Genomic DNA, 8,768 nt, shown 5'->3' on the forward strand with positions numbered 1-8,768 from the left:
ATATATTTAATTTTCTAATTAAAATTCCAAAGAAGAAATTTTAATATTTAGAGCCTTAGGGTCATCTGAAATAGGAAAAACATTTTTTCTGTGCCAGTCTTGTGTTGCAGAGAAAGATTAAGTGATCAGTAAAAGACAATCAATATACAAATTTGGATAAAATTCAGAAAAACCATGGCCCAATGAGATAGCTCAGCAGACCTAAGTGCCTGCTTAGGTAAACTTAGGCAAGCTCAGGGACCACAGTTCAATCCCCAGCACCATGTGCCACACCAGCCCCACCCCATGGTGGGCTGAGCTGGCTAGAGTCCCGGCATAGTGGCGCATGCCTCTAATCCCAGCACTGGGGAGGCTGAAAGCGGAGGGATCACCACAAGTCTGAGCTGCATAGTGAGACCCTGTAACAAGCAAATACATTAAAAGAAAAGAAAAAAGCCAGCCATGGTGGCATACACCTGTAATCCCAACTCTTGGGAGGCCGAGGCAGGAGAACTGCCATGAGTTCAAGGCCAGCCTGGGCGATAGAGGGAGAGACTCTCCAAACAAATCATAAAATGTCAATATTTGCCAACTTATATATTGTCTCAAAATGATTTATGTTTACAATGAAAAAGTTTAGGCAGGATGTTGGGCTAGAGTTGATGATTCTAGACGTGAAACCGACTGTGTTAGTGACTTCTGTGTTAGAGGCACATAATGGAATCCCGGCTGACCAAGGGATTCCAGTAGCTTTCCAAGTCACCAGATTCTAGTTGACAAAGGCTCCGGGGTGGTTAAATACAGATGTAAAGATGCTGCTAAGTGATGGGGGAGGGGGCACAATAGTTGAAGAGTCAGATAAAGTGAGTGTTATAGTCAGTGTTCATAAAGGATTTAACACAGGGCACATAATTCATAGGATTATCCTATAGTAGTCACCCAAAAAGTCAAACGCAAAACAGTGCACATCTGTCCACACACTAGAGACCGAAAGAAGCCATCTGAAGGCCTACAGCCCCTTGCAATGTCCTCCATAAGTCCAGCTGGAGGCCTAGAGCCCAAGATAGTGTCTCATACAAGTCTGTATTAGGACCTGTGCTGGGAAGGCCCATAGGTCAGTGGACTGCAGTGGGGGCAGGAGTGAGGGAAAACCGGGGAAGCTGGAGGATGGAATCAAATGAAAACTACACCCTTGAGCCGCCTTCTTGGACTGAGAACCAGTTACCTGGGAGTCAAATGGAACCCATGTTGAAGCAGCATTCGGTGCCCCGGAGCATCTTAGTGGCACCTCTGTCAAGCAAACAGTCTCTCCTGAGCACTAGTGAGAGATAATGACTCCAGGGAAGTGAAAGGCACTGTTCAGCAGACATGGCTGTGAAGCTGAGGCAGGAGGATCACCAAGATTTCAAGGGCAGCTGAGCTACATAGCAAGTTCAGGGCCAGCCTGAACTACATAGTAAGATCTTGTCTCAAAAAACAAACCAAGCAAAAATATTGCCCCTTCCCCCTTGTATCTCTCTCAGTCCACTGAGAGTCCACTGCAGTCCTAGCAGTTGGAGTCCACAGGTAGCCGAGAGACCTTGCTTGCTAATAGAAGAGAAACAGCTATCCACAGGCTTGGGCTGACCAAGGGCAGTGGCCACGGCTATCTCTGGGGCAGCTGTTCAGAGTTGGGAAAGCTGTAAAACTGCCCTAAGCAAACTACTGCTTCCCTGGCTGGGCCATCTGCTCATCCTGCAGGGCTCGGGGTTAAAGATCACACTGCTAGGACTGCGGGGGTCCGGAAGGATGCTCAGGCACTTCCGGATAGCAGCAGGGCTTCATTCTCCCTGCTATTAGGGAACAGAAACAGCCTTCCTTTTCCCCAAAGACAGGTAGACTGAGATTCTTGTTCTGCTTTTGGCAAACAGGAAGAAAAGTCTGCCTGCATCAGCTGGAGGGGAGGGATATTGCCACCAGATTCCTGTACTTGAGCAGGACCTGGAGGGCAGGGTTGTGTTTTTTGATTGACCCCTTGTGTTCCCTAGGTGGACAGAGGGGTGTCCATCAGACACGGTAGAGAAAGTTGGAAGGTTGGCAGCGTCCTGCTGAGGCATAGGAAGTTGAGAACTGAGCATAAAGGCTATAATTATATGACAGCCACTAGCTTGTGCCTAGAAACACATAGACAATACAGTAGTCCCTGCACAGTCTGGGTCTTGCTCTCCACAGTGCAGTTACTCACAGTCAGTTGTAGCTCGGGGTCTTCGCCACTGGCTCCTTGCCGCTGCCATAGCCGACGTGGAAGACAGCGAAGAGCCCTGTGCCTTGTCCTCTCACTCGGGGTGGCACAGGCTCCAAGTTGGGAGGTGACAAAATGTTCTCACTGAAGAAGTGGAACACGGTGGCCATGTGGAGCTGAGATGTGGGGTGCAATACGTGCGCCATCTGCAGGGTCCAGGTGATGGAGGCCTGGCTTAGATGTCAAGCTGAAAACAAACAGGATTGTGTTGTGGTCTGGGGAGAGTGCAATCATTCCTTCCACAACTGCTGCATGTCCCTGTGGGTGAAGTAGAACAATCGCTGCCTTCTCTGCCAGCAGGCCTGGGTGGTCCAGGGAATCGGCACATGAGAGTGGCGGGTGGGAGCTTTCACAGCGGTGCTGTTCCGAGCCCTGGTGGATGTTCCTGTCAAGTGGCCAACAAAGGCGCAGACGCTGCAGGCAAGAAGGCAGTGGATCTTGGTCCTTTGGGACATATGACATATCAGAGGCATGTTAACATTTTGTACTTAATTATCAGGAATTCTGTACAATTAAAACAATTTATTAAAGATAGTCTTTCCTACGTCTGTGGTGTGTGTCACATACACTGCTTAGAAATGCTATAGAAAAGGATAAAAGTCCAAGTCAAATGACCCTTATAATTGTCACAATACAAAGGGTTGTAGAACAAGTTCCATTTATAAGAGAATGTTTTGCATGCTTATGATTGATCAGATAAAGAGAGACCATGTTATAATAACAAATAAAGTGCAGTTTAAAACTCAACTCTTATCCTCAGTTTGTTAATATATATTATTTTTGGCGGGTAGAAGGGAGATTCCTTGATATCATTATCTGATAAATTGAGAATTTTCTGTTTTTTTGTACTTTAGGACAGGGTGTACAGGGTCTCACTGTGTAGATCAGACTTGTAGTGATCCTCCTGTTAAAGCCTCCCAAGTGCTGGGATTACAGGTTTGTGCCACCACACTCAGTCTCAATAACTGTCTCATAGTGCCCCAGGTTCGGGGCCGGCATGGCAGGCCAGGGGATCGAACTCCCGGCCCCTGCATCTGCCTAAGCAGGAGCTTTAATCAAGAATTTTAATTGTGGGCCAGTGCACAGAGTATATGAAATTTAACTTTCAGGCATATGGGATTTTGAAATTTTTTTTTTAAGTATTCACTGTCTCATCAAGAAAATGTAGACTTCAAAAAAATTCAGCTCACTGTTAATTCATTGAGTATTAAAGGACAGGTATTTTCTAGTTCTGGAAAGATTATATTGTACGTTTTAGGCCAAATGTTAATGAAGGGAGAAATGTTTGCATGTAATATTGAATCAGAAACTTCATCATGCAGTGCTTTAATAAATGGCTTACTCTGTTTTAGTATAAAAAAAAAATTGTAGCTCAAAAATAAAACTGGAGAGCCCGGGAGATGGCTCATTCGAATAAGCACTTCCCTGGCAAGCGCAAGGGCCTGAGTTCAATCCCCCGTTCTGCAAAAAATAAATAAATAAATAAATAAATAAATAAATAAATAAATAAAACTGGAAAATTCAAGAAATGAACAGATGTTTAACGTAGCGTTGGGTGGCATGGTAAATCTCACAGTCTTGCTCCATTCTGGGTACTCCAGACATGAGTCCTCCCTTTGTCCAGCGATCCACCCTACACACTCTACCTGTCAATGTTACTCATCTCAGTGGCCACCTCAGTCACCAGATCAGCTATCTTATTTTACTTAGTAATAGCTGCAATGCACAGAGGTAGTGCCGGCACTCAGGCGTGGTGGAGCAGGCCTGTAATCCCAGTATTTGGGAAGCTGAAGCAGGAGGATCACCATGAGTTTGAAACCTGTGTGGGCTACATAGTGAATTCAAGGCCAACCTGAACTACATGGTAAGACCCTGTCTCAAAAAACAAACATAAACACTAGCGGTACTGGCAATAAAAAACAACAATTATAGTATACAGATATTGTTATAATTGTTTTCTTTTGTTGATGTTGTTAATCTCTTATACTCAAGGATTATGCTTTATGATACGCATATTTTAAAAAAATGAATGTAGGATTTGATATTATCCCTAGTTTCTGGTACCTACTGGGGGTGTCCCGTCCCCATACATAGAGGGACTCTTGTCCTGTAGACAAAATACTCTAGCATCTACAACCTGAACATAAAGACAAAAACATGACCATGTCAGTTAAACACCAACTGGTATCTGTAAAGTATTACATAATGAGAAAGAAAGCATTGGTATTTGTATAATTTTGATCACAGGCAAAATACAGTTGACAGGGCTGGTGAGATGGCTCAGTGGTCTGAAGCACCTACTTAGAACAAGCTTAGCAAAGCACAGGGACCACGGTTCAATCCCCCAGCACCACACACCAGCTAGCCCCGCCCCCAGGTGGGCTGAGCTGGCCACACACACACACACACACACACACACAAATAAATAAATAAAATTTAAAAAAAAATACAGTTGATACACAGTTGGAGGACAACCAGCTAGCATTAGGTTTATCTCCAAGAAAGGAATGTGGCAGACAAGACGCATGTGCACGCGTGCACACACACACACACACACACATCCCTCTGAGCCCGCAGCAGTTCAGCTTGGAATCAGTGAAAATGTGTGGAGTCCAACAGAAGGGCTTTGCATTTGTGTGACGTGTAATTACAGGCATGCACGTCAGAGAATAGGTGTGCAGAGTGCTGCAGGTCTGTGGGTTCCCCTGGAAGTGGCTAGCGCTCAGAGAAGCTGAGTGTTACTGATCCAAAAGAAGGATTCTACCTTAAAGAAAAGTTTATCCTGAGCCAAATACAAGTGATCATGGCTTGGAAACATGGATTCAAGTTACTCCGAATGACATGTTCCGCTGGAAGAGGTTCTATGATCTTTTATAGTCACAGAGCATGAGCAAGTCAGAAATCGATACATTCACCAGTCACGTAGGTGGGCCACAGCAAGACAGAAAAACCTCTTCTACAGGAGCCAGGAGTTATCTTACAGCTGGGTCTCAACCTGTGACACTCCACCTCCCGAACACTGGGCTGAAAGTGGGCGGGGCTCGGCAGGCTCTTGAAAGAAATGCAGATGCAGCTTTTTCTGATGACTCAGTTCACCAAGCGGTTTCCTCTGGCTTTGCCCGCTCCACCTGCTGGGAGTGCTGCAGAGAGCTCTAGCTGCGCAGTGAGGAAGCTGACTCCTGCAGCACTGCTTGACAGGTTTCAGAGGCAACAGCGTTGGCGGCTGCGCAGCAGAGAAGCAGAAATGGGGGAAGGAAAGCCTTTATTAACTCTAAACACACGGAGAGGAGAAAGAGCAGGGAGATGGACAGATCCTCTGACCCGAGACAGGGAGCCTGAGACTTTATGGACAATTGTCAGGGGCGGAGTTTGAGGGGCAGGTCTAGTGACGTACAAGGAGTTGATTGGAGGCTCCCTTGTGAGGGCGGAAAAGGTCAAAGGAAGTTGTACCCAGGGCTGGAGTGGAGGAAAAGGAAGAGGAAGTGGTCATTGGGAAGATAAGGTGTTGTTTCGGAGATTCAGCCATATCAGACGACCGCCATAATAATTCAGCAATTCATAATAGGGCCATAACCTATCACTGCTGTACCTGGGAACTGAATCAGGACTGAAGCTTTCTGGTCTCTGCTAAGGAGCAGGGAGGCCAGTTGGTGAAGGGGCTGGGGAAGAGGTTGACGAGCTACCTGAGGATGACCTGGTAGAGGATGCTGCATCAGGACTGTGAGAATGTCCAGGGCGCTGGAAGGTGTATCCCAGATCTCCAGGGGCCCCAACACTCCCAATGCTTTTGCTTTGTACCTTTTTCACCACAACTGTCTCCCATCTGAGTGCCAACTGTATTGAGTCAACTCATGTTTTAGATTATAAATGTAAATCTTATGCTTTCTGTTATAAATGTATACTCAGGGGCTGGAGAGATGGCTCAGTGGTCTAAAGCACCTACTTGAAACAAGCTTGGCAAAGCACAGGGACCGCGGTTCGATCCCCCAGCACCACATGCCAGCCAGACCCGCCCCCTGGTGGGCTGAGCTGGCCACACACACACGCAAAATGAATAAATGTAATAAATAAAAATAAATAAATATTTAAAAAAAAATAAATAAATAAATGTATACTCACCACTGTTCTAAGTTGTTTAGTAAATAGTGGCTGTTACTTGCTGTTTGCTACATAAAATTCCTACCTAACCAATCCCTGTAAACAAAGTTAGATTGCAGAGATGGCTTCATAAGGAAACTAAATGGGATTTAACTTCTTGTAACCTTGGGCTATGCAAGGTTGCCTGCAGGTACTTACTCAGGTGCAAGATAACCAGAAACTAAAACAAAGCCCCAGGAAATTTAGTTTGGGTAGTGGGCACAATGACCCTGAAAGCATTGTTTTGTGTGAATGAATTTGTTTACCAAACAAATGTGGTTTCATGTTTTAAAAGCCCCCTGCTTCCTGGGCTAGCTGCCTTTCGGTCCTCTCCTGTGTGAGAGCAGACTGGGAGCCCTGAGCTCAGTAATAAACGGCTTTCCAAATTCCAACCTGGCTGATCTGGTTCCTATTCTGAGTGACCCATAACATTAATCAGGATTGAAGCTTTCTGATCTCTGCTAAGGAGCAGGGAGGCCAGTTGGTGAAGGGGATGGAGAAGAGGCTGATGAGCCACCTGAGGATGACCTGGTAGAGGGTGCTGCATTAGGACTGTGAGAATGTCCAGGGAGTTGGAAGGTGCATCCGAGATCTCCAGGGGCCCCAACACTCCCAATGCTTTTGCTTTGTACCTTTTCACCACAACTGTCTCCCATCTGAGTGCCAACCACATCCAACGCTGCTTAGCTTCTGAGCGCAAATGAGATTGGGTGTGCCCAGGGTGGTATGGCCTCAGACTACAATTGGCATTGGTGTGTGAGAGATCATTTGTAGGGCTCCATGTCCCAGGCATTGTCTGAGTTAGTCGCTGCCATGCCCACTATCTCCAGTGCCTCCACACTGGCTGAATACAATGCGGTAAGCTTTATTCAATATGGTGTGAGGATAAAGAGGGCGTGGAGACACTGGAAGTGCAGATTCAGAGAGGTGAACAATTGAGGTTATTTAATCCTAGTTGATATTTAGGGATTTTCAATTGCATTGGTAATGTTTTATTTTACAAGTATTGATTGCATTATTTTATATCGTTTTGCCTTAAATTCTTTATAATACATTGAAAATGTATACATGAGCACACCTGTAATCTCTCTTCTTGGGAGGCTGAAGTGCTAGGATCCTAAGATCAAGCCATGCTGGGCAATTTAGCAACTCAGTGAGACTCTGTGTCGGATTAATTAATGGCTAGGGATGAAGCCCTAGGTTCCATTCCCATCTCTGAAGTCAATCAGCCAATGAACTGATCAATTGATATGATGAGTGGGCCACCAGAGACCATTAATAATTAATAATTTAAGATTGTAGCCAAGCAACTGCATTCTTTTTTTTTTTTTTTTCCCCCTGGAACCGGGGATTGAACTCAAGACACTGCGCTTATCAGAAAGGCATTTACTCTACTGAGTTATCTCCCCAACCCATTTTCCCCCCTGGAACCGGGGATTGAACTCAGGCCCTTGCACTTGCCAGGGAAGCACTTATTCCACTGAACTATCTCCCCCGGCCCCGTAACTTCATTCTTGATTCCATTCTCAGCAGGCCGCTTTCTGCACAAGCAACACTGAGGCTCAGCTTGAGCTCCCTCCCTGAGGTGACAGGTCAACCTTCACAGCTGGTCTGCCTGGCTGAAGGGCCTTTCTCTGTTGTCACGGGGCATTCCAGGAGCGCCGTCCCTTTGGCAGCCCTCTTGAGCTTAGCCAGAGTGCAGCAGCTCTCTAAAGATTGCTTGGTGCTGGAGTCCTAGGTGGATGGAAGACTAGCGGGAAGCCTGCCCCAGGGGGTGCGTAGAACCTTCCCTGCCCTGGGAGGCCTCTCGGGAGATCCCCCCAGCCTGCACAGGGTGCCACCCTCTCCCTTGGCCTGTCTTCAAACTTACATCGGCTTCACAATGCTCCTCAAGTCTTTAAATCTTGTTGCTTTTTAACTTTTCAGCAGCTCGTGTCCCATGTCCCTGACTCTCTTGCACGTCCTTGCTGATGAACTCTCCCGACCTCCATGGTGCCCATGTGGAGCCTGGAATACATTTGCTCACCCTGATTCAGTCCCAGGCACCAGAGAAACCTCCTAGGATCCCAGCTCTATGGAGAAGCTACCCGAGTCCTCTTGGCCGTGGGAGTCAAGCAGAGGCTTGATAAGTGCTTGCCCTGTTGGTGCCCAGGTGGCACCCAGAGAAGCCTGGGCTGGATGATTGCCTGATGAGGGACAGTGTGGACGGAGGGCCCACTCTTTCAGCCCCCTGGGGATGGAAAAGTAGAAGGCCATTAGGTACCCAACCATGAAGCCTACAGGTCTGGGGGCTGGGGAGATAGCTCAGTAGAATAAGCACTTGCCTGGCGAGCAAAAGGACCTGAGTTCAGTCCCTGGTTCCTTAAAAAAA

At 46.7% G+C, this 8,768-nt stretch overlaps 1 pseudogene; it reads left to right on the forward strand.

The window, feature by feature from the left end:
* The window catches only part of LOC101563276, a 10,060-nt pseudogene extending 7,532 nt beyond the window's left edge, over positions 1-2,528 (forward strand).
* The last annotated feature ends 6,240 nt before the right edge of the window (positions 2,529-8,768 follow it).

The sequence above is a fragment of the Octodon degus genome, unplaced genomic scaffold (assembly GCF_000260255.1).
Source record: "Octodon degus isolate 3935 unplaced genomic scaffold, OctDeg1.0 scaffold00064, whole genome shotgun sequence".
Classification (NCBI taxonomy): Eukaryota; Metazoa; Chordata; class Mammalia; order Rodentia; family Octodontidae; genus Octodon; species Octodon degus.